This window comes from Schistocerca serialis, chromosome 1, assembly GCF_023864345.2.
Source record: "Schistocerca serialis cubense isolate TAMUIC-IGC-003099 chromosome 1, iqSchSeri2.2, whole genome shotgun sequence".
NCBI lineage: Eukaryota > Metazoa > Arthropoda > Insecta > Orthoptera > Acrididae > Schistocerca > Schistocerca serialis.
The window spans coordinates 766102558-766111581 of NC_064638.1; positions in this window are offsets into that span (position 1 = coordinate 766102558).

Below are 9024 nucleotides of genomic sequence, written 5' to 3' on the forward strand. Positions count from 1 at the left end.
CTTAGTGTATTCATCTCTTGGTCTCCCTCTACGATTTTTACCCTCCACGCTGCCCTCCAATACTAAACTGGTGATCCCTTGATGCCTCAGAACATGTCCTACCAACCGATCCCTTCTTCTGGTCAAGTTGTGCCACAAACTTCTCTTCTCCCCAATCCTATTCAATACTTCCTCATTAGTTATGTGATCTACCCATCTAATCTTCAGCATTCTTCTGTAGCACCACATTTCAAAAGCTTCTATTCTCTTCTTGTCCAAACTATTTACCGTCCATGTTTCACTTCCATACATGGCTACACTCCATACAAATACTTTCAGAAATAACTTCCTGACACTTAAATCTATACTCGATGTTAACAAATTTCTCTTCTTCAGAAACGCTTTCCTTGCCATTGCCAGTCTACATTTTATATCCTCTCTACTTCGTCCATCATCAGTTATTTTGCTCCCCAAATAGCAAAACTCCTTTACTACTTGAAGTGTCTCATTTCCTAATCTAATACCCTCAGCATCACCCGACTTAATTCGACTACATTCCATTATCCTTGTTTTGCTTTTGTTGATGTTCATCTTATATCCTCCTTTCAAGACACTGTCCATTCCATTCAACTGCTCTTCCAAGTCCTTTGCTGTCTCTGACAGAATTACAATGTCATCGGCGAACCTCAAAGTTTTTATTTCTTCTCCATGAATTTTAATACCTACTCCGAATTTTTCTTTTGTTTCCTTTACTGCTTGCTCAATATACAGATTGAACAACATCGGGGAGAGGCTACAACCCTGTCTTACTCCCTTCCCAACCACTGCTTCCCTTTCATGTCCCTCGACTCTTATAACTGCCATCTGGTTTCTGTACAAATTGTAAATAGCCTTCCGCTCCCTGTATTTTACCCCTGCCACCTTTAGAATTTGAAAGAGAGTATTCCAGTCAACATTGTCAAAAGCTTTCTCTAAGTCTACAAATGCTAGAAACGTAGGTTTGCCTTTCCTTAATCTTTCTTCTAAGATAAGTCGTAAGGTCAGTATTGCCTCACGTGTTCCAGTGTTTCTACGGAATCCAAACTGATCTTCCCCGAGGTTGGCTTCTACTAGTTTTTCCATTCGTCTGTAAACACCCACTACTGCAGGAATTTTCCCATGGGTGATCCCACCACCCCCACCTATGCTGTCACCTATAAGCTTTGCCAACCTCCCCTTCCCATGCCTGTTGAGGTGCAGGCCATGTCTAGTGACACCCATACTGCTGATAGACTCCACTGACACCACTGAAATGTGACTCACGCTTTCTGTCATCAGCGCACCCCCAAGTCTCATATTATTACACCTGACGGCTGTATTAAGATGAGGCCGATCGTGACGCTGAAACAGTTCCATGAAATGCACATTCGTGTTGCCAGTCTTAGTGGCTATCTTTTCCAGGTCACCATCTATGTCATACTCCCCATCACTATCAATACTATTACCAGCCCCACCCACAATCACTACCTGATCCTCTTTAGTAAAATCCCTACATAACCCCCCTATGTTAACAGTCACCTGAGCCAGTCCTGGGTTAGGCTTCACAATGCTGGTGACCTGGTACTCACTCCCCAATACTTCCTGCAACTGCTGGCCTACACCTCTACCATGAGAACTACCAAACAGCAGAACCTTCTTCTTTCTCTTCGACTTAGCAACTGTCCAAGCCACCGTAACTGCTGAGGTCTGCTGCATATTTCCTACATCTACAGCTACTAGAGATTCCTCTCCACTAGAATCTGACAGTTGATCATATCTATTGCAAACACCAATAGTAAAACTATCTGAAAATCTTCTTCTCCTAGCAGATCTCTTGCCAACAGCCAGCTCCCATTCCCCAACCCCCTTCTCCCTCCTCATCCTATCTAGCTCCTCCTGTGCATTTTTCAACTGCACCTGGAGGGCACAGATCTTACGCTCCTGCTCCTCTATCAACTTACTCTTGCTACATAATCTGCAGTTCCAGAAGAGGATCTTACCAGAATGCCCACTGGCTTCCCCACTGCATTCCCCCCAGTGAAAATACTTCGAACAAGTCTCACACCGCAATCCACTACTCACGAACCTACGGCAAAGCCCACACTTCTCACTCATGGTAAAATTTACACTTATTGAAACAAGAAAACTACTTATCTAAGTTCCGCTACTACAATAAGAAGATGTTAAAAACCTGACTACAATAATCACAGACTTACTCTACAAGGGAAGTAACTACTATTATTAACAGTATTAATTAACAACAAATAAGAATCTAACAAAAGCCGAATACAGAAAGAGAATCAAACGTCTAATGACAAAGTAACGAAAGTGAAAACAGTTTCCAAAAGGTTCTTCTGAAATTATTTCACCAAAAAACACCAAGAACACCGGTTGAAGACTACTTAAGTCCCTAAATAAAACCACTATACACCCACAATTAATTAGTACTTAGCTTTCGATGCGCCGCTACAGCTGCCATTAACATTCTAATGCAGTTGAAATTGCGACAGAATCCTGAAATACTCTACTATTAACCTAATATTGAGTGCAAATCAGGTCGATAGTTCATGAAACACTCCATTATCAGTGTAAAAATAAACTTTTAACTTCTTCACTTACATTGTTATAAATCACACAACAGTTCTCTTTTCACCAGCAGTCGACAGCCTTCAATAATTGCATTATTTCATTGAAAAAAAAAATCTGTAGTTGCTGGAATATCGCGGTAGATATGGAAGTTCTGCCTATTAAACGTATGGCAAAACATTCTCGTCTTTGGACTTTATCATTTGGCAAAATCTTGTTTCGATGTCTCCGACCATTCATGAGATACGAGGAATTATGAATATTTCATTCTTGTTTTCTTGACTGATGCACGAGTTCGTGGCAGAGCACTTTACATGCATTTCATTTTCTCGATATTGGAAACAGACAGCGATATCCTTCTAAGTTTAAAAAATAATTCAATATATTATCTACATTTAATATGCAGCAACATGTAACGTAATGTGCACTAAACACAAATTCATAGCGATATGTATTTGTCACTGCAACTAAGAATTTCTTGCAGTAGTTTACCTACTACAGAAATATCACAATAACTATGACCATTAACGAAATGACAGGCTGTTTGGAAGAAGCTGAAGAATTTAGTCACCTGCTGATGCGCATAACACATGCTGGCAACTATGCATGCCTCCACTCGCTCCGTACTGAACTATCGAAAGTCGCAACTTATTTTAAACACACTATAGCGTGTTGCATCAGAATATTAGGGGATTAAAAAACGAAGTAGATGAGCTTCTTGTTTGTTTAGAAGATTTAGAAACTGTGGATGGACTAGATGTACAGTGTGTGTCTGAACATCGTATAGTCACAGATATGGAAAATATAAATGTAAGTGGAACTAAGCTTTCAGCACATATAAGTAGAGAAACTATAGAGAGAGGAGCAGTTGCAGTATTTTGTGTAGAGCAGCATTGAGAAGCATGTGCATGTGAGGTTAAACTAAATAATGGTACTTTTATAATCATTGCCGTGTATAGGTCCCCATTGGGAAATTTTCAGCTATTTTTGAAAGACTTTGATTCTTTGTTGTACTATCGGTCAGACAGAGGAAAGCAAATTATCGTTTGTGGGGGCTTCAATGTAAATTTTCTGAAAGAGTCCGATAGAAAGCTTGTCCTTGCAGTATTACTTGGTTCTTTCAATTTGACATCAGTTATCGATTTTCCTACTTGGGTGGTACAGGGAAGCAGCATACTGATAGATAATGTTTTCATAGACTTTTCCTGTTAAGAATGGTGTGTCTCATCATGATGTACAGCTAGTTAGAGTATATGATATACCTCCATACAGTAATGCAAAACAGTCCTCCAAAATAATGCATTCAATGAATGATTCAGCAAATGAAAAACTTTAGGCAAAGCTCGCACCAGTTAGACTGGGATGAAGTGTATAGAGAACCTGATGCTATTTTAAAATTTAACTTATTTCAAGATACCTTTCTTAGTATATCTGAAAGCAGCTATTTTCATGGGATGTGGTACAGCTCATACCATTGTGTTATTCATAGTAATACTGGATACTATTTGATGCAAATAAAGAAACAACAGGGGCTTGAACTTCCTAAAATATTTATCAAGTGCAGATTCCTTTTCCTTGAACGTCTTGTATGCTGTGTGAAATTCCCATTCTGTACCATGTAATGATATTTTTTTGGACCCACATTCTTTTTGTGTCGTTTTGCGCTTCTGTGTTCCTTCTCTGATATACAAGCTGTACCTGCAAGCTGTACTTTGCAAGAAAAAACAGTTGAAAGATTGCAGTTTCTGCGAAAAAACTGTTGAAGACACCCATGCGAGTTGAGATCACATGACTTGAATTGACTCGATGTTCTGTGACGTGGTGGACAGTGTGAACACACCTTGACGCTATGGTACCACGTGTGATGGTGCCATGACGTCCAATGTGAATTGGATTTTGTATGACGCCAAAACGTGTACTTTCTGCTGTGGCATCTTGAGCTACTGTTCACACGGGGTGCCACAAATTCTACGTAGTGGCACAGCTTTCAGTAAGGTGTCAAGTGAAATCCTATGGGTGGGTGTGAAGGTTACAGTGCAGGTTATGGAATTAGAGCTTTGACAAGAGTTAAATACAAGGAAGACGAAACCCAAATGTTGCATTCGATAATAAATTTCGCACAGGGATAAATCAGGTGCCACAAACACATTTATAAAAGAAATAACACTTGGAGACGAAAATGCTGACTGCCATGGCAGAATACCACCAGGTAGCACGTAAATATCACGTGCAGATACGCCACTCTATCAAGATTTTAGTATTCTTTGATACATGGATTTCGAAAAACTAATTTTTAGTTTAACAGCTATCACATGATATATGGGAGCAGTTTCCTGCATATAAGCCACAATCTATACAAGGTTTGATTCACGAATTAAGGAGTTTATACAATTCGCTTTTTTGGTTACATATATATTAATTTTATTCATTCATTCACCCAAAAATATTTTAGGATGATGTGATTCGTCACTGGTTTGCAAATATTACCCCCTCCCCGACCCACATACTCTTGCAGAAAATCAAACATAAGTTGCTATTCTTGCAATTTCAGAAGCTGCAATGTGTAGCTACCGACCACTGTTTTCACTTTTTTCAGCGAGAAACGGAAAACACATTGAAATCGAATGAAACAGCTGCACTTACTCCACGATGACTGCGACAAAATGCTCTTTTTTCGGAGAACTGCCACCAGGGAGCAGTGACGGAAGGAAAGTGGCGAAACGAAGTACAACCAAGGTGAACTTTTTGTCGCATGACAAAAGTTGCGCCACTAAAATCTGGGAGTTCAGAGTTCACACATGCAACTGCAGTATGCCACTCTCATTGCACGTGTGGGGCTAGCCTTAGTCAACAAGTCAGCCAGTTACTACTTGATATTTACTCAACATATGACATATATAATTGTATTTAATATCAATATACTCCGTTCTTCGATGCTCCCATCTTTTAAGCAAATAAATACAAGATTGGTTGTTTTCAGCAGTCCTTACGGGGTAGTTGGCTGTGAGATCCATGTCAGTCAACAGCTGAACTAGCCACAGGAGTTCAGCTGCTCCTGCTCCAGGGTTATATGTTTAGCTTCAACTGTAGATAAAGAAGACGCAGTATTGACCATCTGTCTACAGCAAACAGTATTACCATGCACTTGTAAAAGGAATCCTGATATAAACTTCCTATTTTGTCCATTGTAAGAATCAGAATCTGTGTAACAGAGGATCAACTCTGTCTCTCCTCTTCCATAGCCCAAACAAAAATTCAATGTTCCTTTAATGTACCGAAATACTCTTTTTAGTCTCTTCCAATGGATCTGTTGGTTTGCTTTGGTATCTTCTGAAATAATTTACTGCTACATTTAGATATGTTTTTGTTGTAAGTACTGTGTACCTCAAACAACCAATCAACTAACTAAATAATTTGGGTCAACTATGTCATCTTTATCATTATTCAGCTTTGGTCTCCTTTCCATTGTGGCTTTCGTCTCCATTGGTGTCTTAATCAGGATACCTTAGTCAGGATATAGTCATTTATATCTAAACGTTCCAGTAATTTTAGTAAGTCCTCTGAGCTTTTGAAATCAGTGCCAAGAAATGACTTAAATTCTCCCACATCTCACATGAGAAAACGATTTTCCAAAGCTGTTTTAATGTTACATGCAGCAATTATAACATCATATACATATAACAGAAGATAACGTTAATATCTTTCAAATTAGTCATATACAAAAATTTTCTCTGTTTTATCGTCTAAGTCTAACACTTTTGACGAAAACTTACAAATGTTGCATTCCACATAAAAGGAGCCTGTTTCAATCCACACAGGCCCTTTTTAATTAGAAGATTTAATTCTTTTGACCTGTAACACCTTGAGGTATCTTCGTGTGGACATCTCCATGTAGTTCCCCATGCAGACAGGCATTTTTGACTTCCATTTTGCATGTAAATAGATCCTCTTCAATGATAAATGAAACCAGCGTTCTCGACATAGCCACACATGCAACAGGAGCGCGTGTTTCATCATATTCATAACCCTTTCTCTGAACACAGCCCTTGATTACAAGCCACTCTTTATACATTTCAATATCTCCATCTTGATATCGTTTAATTTTGAACACCCACTTGCTATCAATTGGTTTCTTCCCTGAACATCAGTCAGTCAACTTCCTCATTAAGTAGCAGTGACTTTATTTCTTCGTTGATGACTTCCTTCCATTCGTGTTCATCATCTCTCCCTTCTATATCTTCCTAGCATTCAGGAGCATCATCAACAGATGATTCAGCTTGCTAGGCCAGTACTGTATAATCGTCAAGTCATGCAGGCATTCTTCATTCCCTGTTGTTTTGTCAAAGTGTTTGTACTTCTTCTGGTGTCTTGACCAGTTCTCTTGAATTTTTCATCTCACTTTCTTCTTTCTTGTTTTTGTCTCTTTTGTATTCTTCTGTCTACATCTTCTTCTGAAAGCCATCGTTCACTAGTCTGTTCATAAAATATTGTATCTTTTCCTAAAATCGCTTTTTTCAGCTCTGCATACCAAAATCTGTGCCATTTCGTCAAAAGTAAACAAAAATGCATCTAACTCAATGAGAATCAAACTTTCTAATTACAAGTTCCTTTGGATTTTTTTAAAAGGCTATAGAACAAAAAAATTGCATTTTCTTCAGGCTGGGTTTTCTCCCATGCCATAGAGCCACCGGTACTTCTCCATCCAAGGCTATAGTTGGACTCCTATTTGTAATATGAATTGTGGCCAATAGTGCTTATTTCAAAAACTCAAGTGAAATTTTGATTTAGAAGCATACAACGCAATGTATCCCACAGTCCTATTTGGACGTGCAGAAACCCCAGTCTGCTGCGGTCTTTATCGCATTGTCAACTCAAGTTGAATCCCCAAGTCTTCACAGAAAGTCTTCAGCTCATTCACATATACTCTCATCCATTTTCACAATGTATGTGACTCATTTTCAGATTGAAATGACATATAGACTTTGCTTCAAAAAGTATGAAAAACTTTGGCATTTCTGACTTTGCATCAACAAAATGTATATGAGCAAAATTGATAAAGTCATCAATAAATGTTAAAGCATACCTTTTGTTATCATATGAGTTTGGAGTAATTGGTCGAATTAAATCACTATGAATAAGTTCTTGTGATCACCTTGCTTTTACTCATCATGTTTTATGGGGCTGCAACGTCTGTTTTTCTTCAATACATGTGTGACAGTAATCATAACCCAACTTGATAGATTTTAGGTTCATTCCATCAACTTGCATCTGCAACTTACGAATATTTTTGTAACTTAGATGAGCCAACCTTTGATGTCATAATTCGATTGTCTTTGTTGCTGAAGCTACATGAGAATGAAGTTCCTTATATATAAAATTTGTGTTTACATTTTTTACTCACTCCTTTGTGCAATGGAAAGAGTCACATGCCCTCTTCAGTAACACATTTACGGATCTCAATAATTACTCACAAACATTTTGATTCTAGTTTATGTACTGACAGCAGGTTACAGCTGAGGTCCGGAACTGGCAAATTATCTGTAATCAAAATCGAAATTTTCTTGCCATTTTCGTAACTTATTTCTTCAATTTCACCAACAGATTAAGCATACAAAAATGTTCCAGACTTCGCAACACTCATTTTAATTCGCTCTGGCAACATATTCAAATTTTTCAACTACACTCCTGGAAATTGAAATAAGAACACCGTGAATTCATTGTCCCAGGAAGGGGAAACTTTATTGACACATTCCTGGGGTCAGATACATCACATGATCATACTAACAGAACCACAGGCACATAGACACAGGCAACAGAGCATGCACAATGTCGGCACTAGTACAGTGTATATCCACCTTTCGCAGCAATGCAGGCTGCTATTCTCCCATGGAGACGATCGTAGAGATGCTGGATGTAGTCCTGTGGAACGGCTTGCCATGCCATTTCCACCTGGCGCCTCAGTTGGACCAGCGTTCGTGCTGGACGTGCAGACCGCGTGAGACGACGCTTCATCCAGTCCCAAACATGCTCAATGGGGGACAGATCCGGAGATCTTGCTGGCCAGGGTAGTTGACTTACACCTTCTAGAGCACGTTGGGTGGCACGGGATACATGCGGACGTGCATTGTCCTGTTGGAACAGCAAGTTCCCTTGCCGGTCTAGGAATGGTAGAACGATGGGTTCTATGACGGTTTGGATGTACCGTGCACTATTCAGTGTCCCCTCGACGATCACCAGTGGTGTACGGCCAGTGTAGGAGATCGCTCCCCACACCATGATGCCGGGTGTTGGCCCTGTGTGCCTCGGTCGTATGCAGTCCTGATTGTGGCGCTCACCTGCACGGCGCCAAACACGCATACGACCATCATTGGCACCAAGGCAGAAGCGACTCTCATCGCTGAAGACGACACGTCTCCATTCGTCCCTCCATTCACGCCTGTC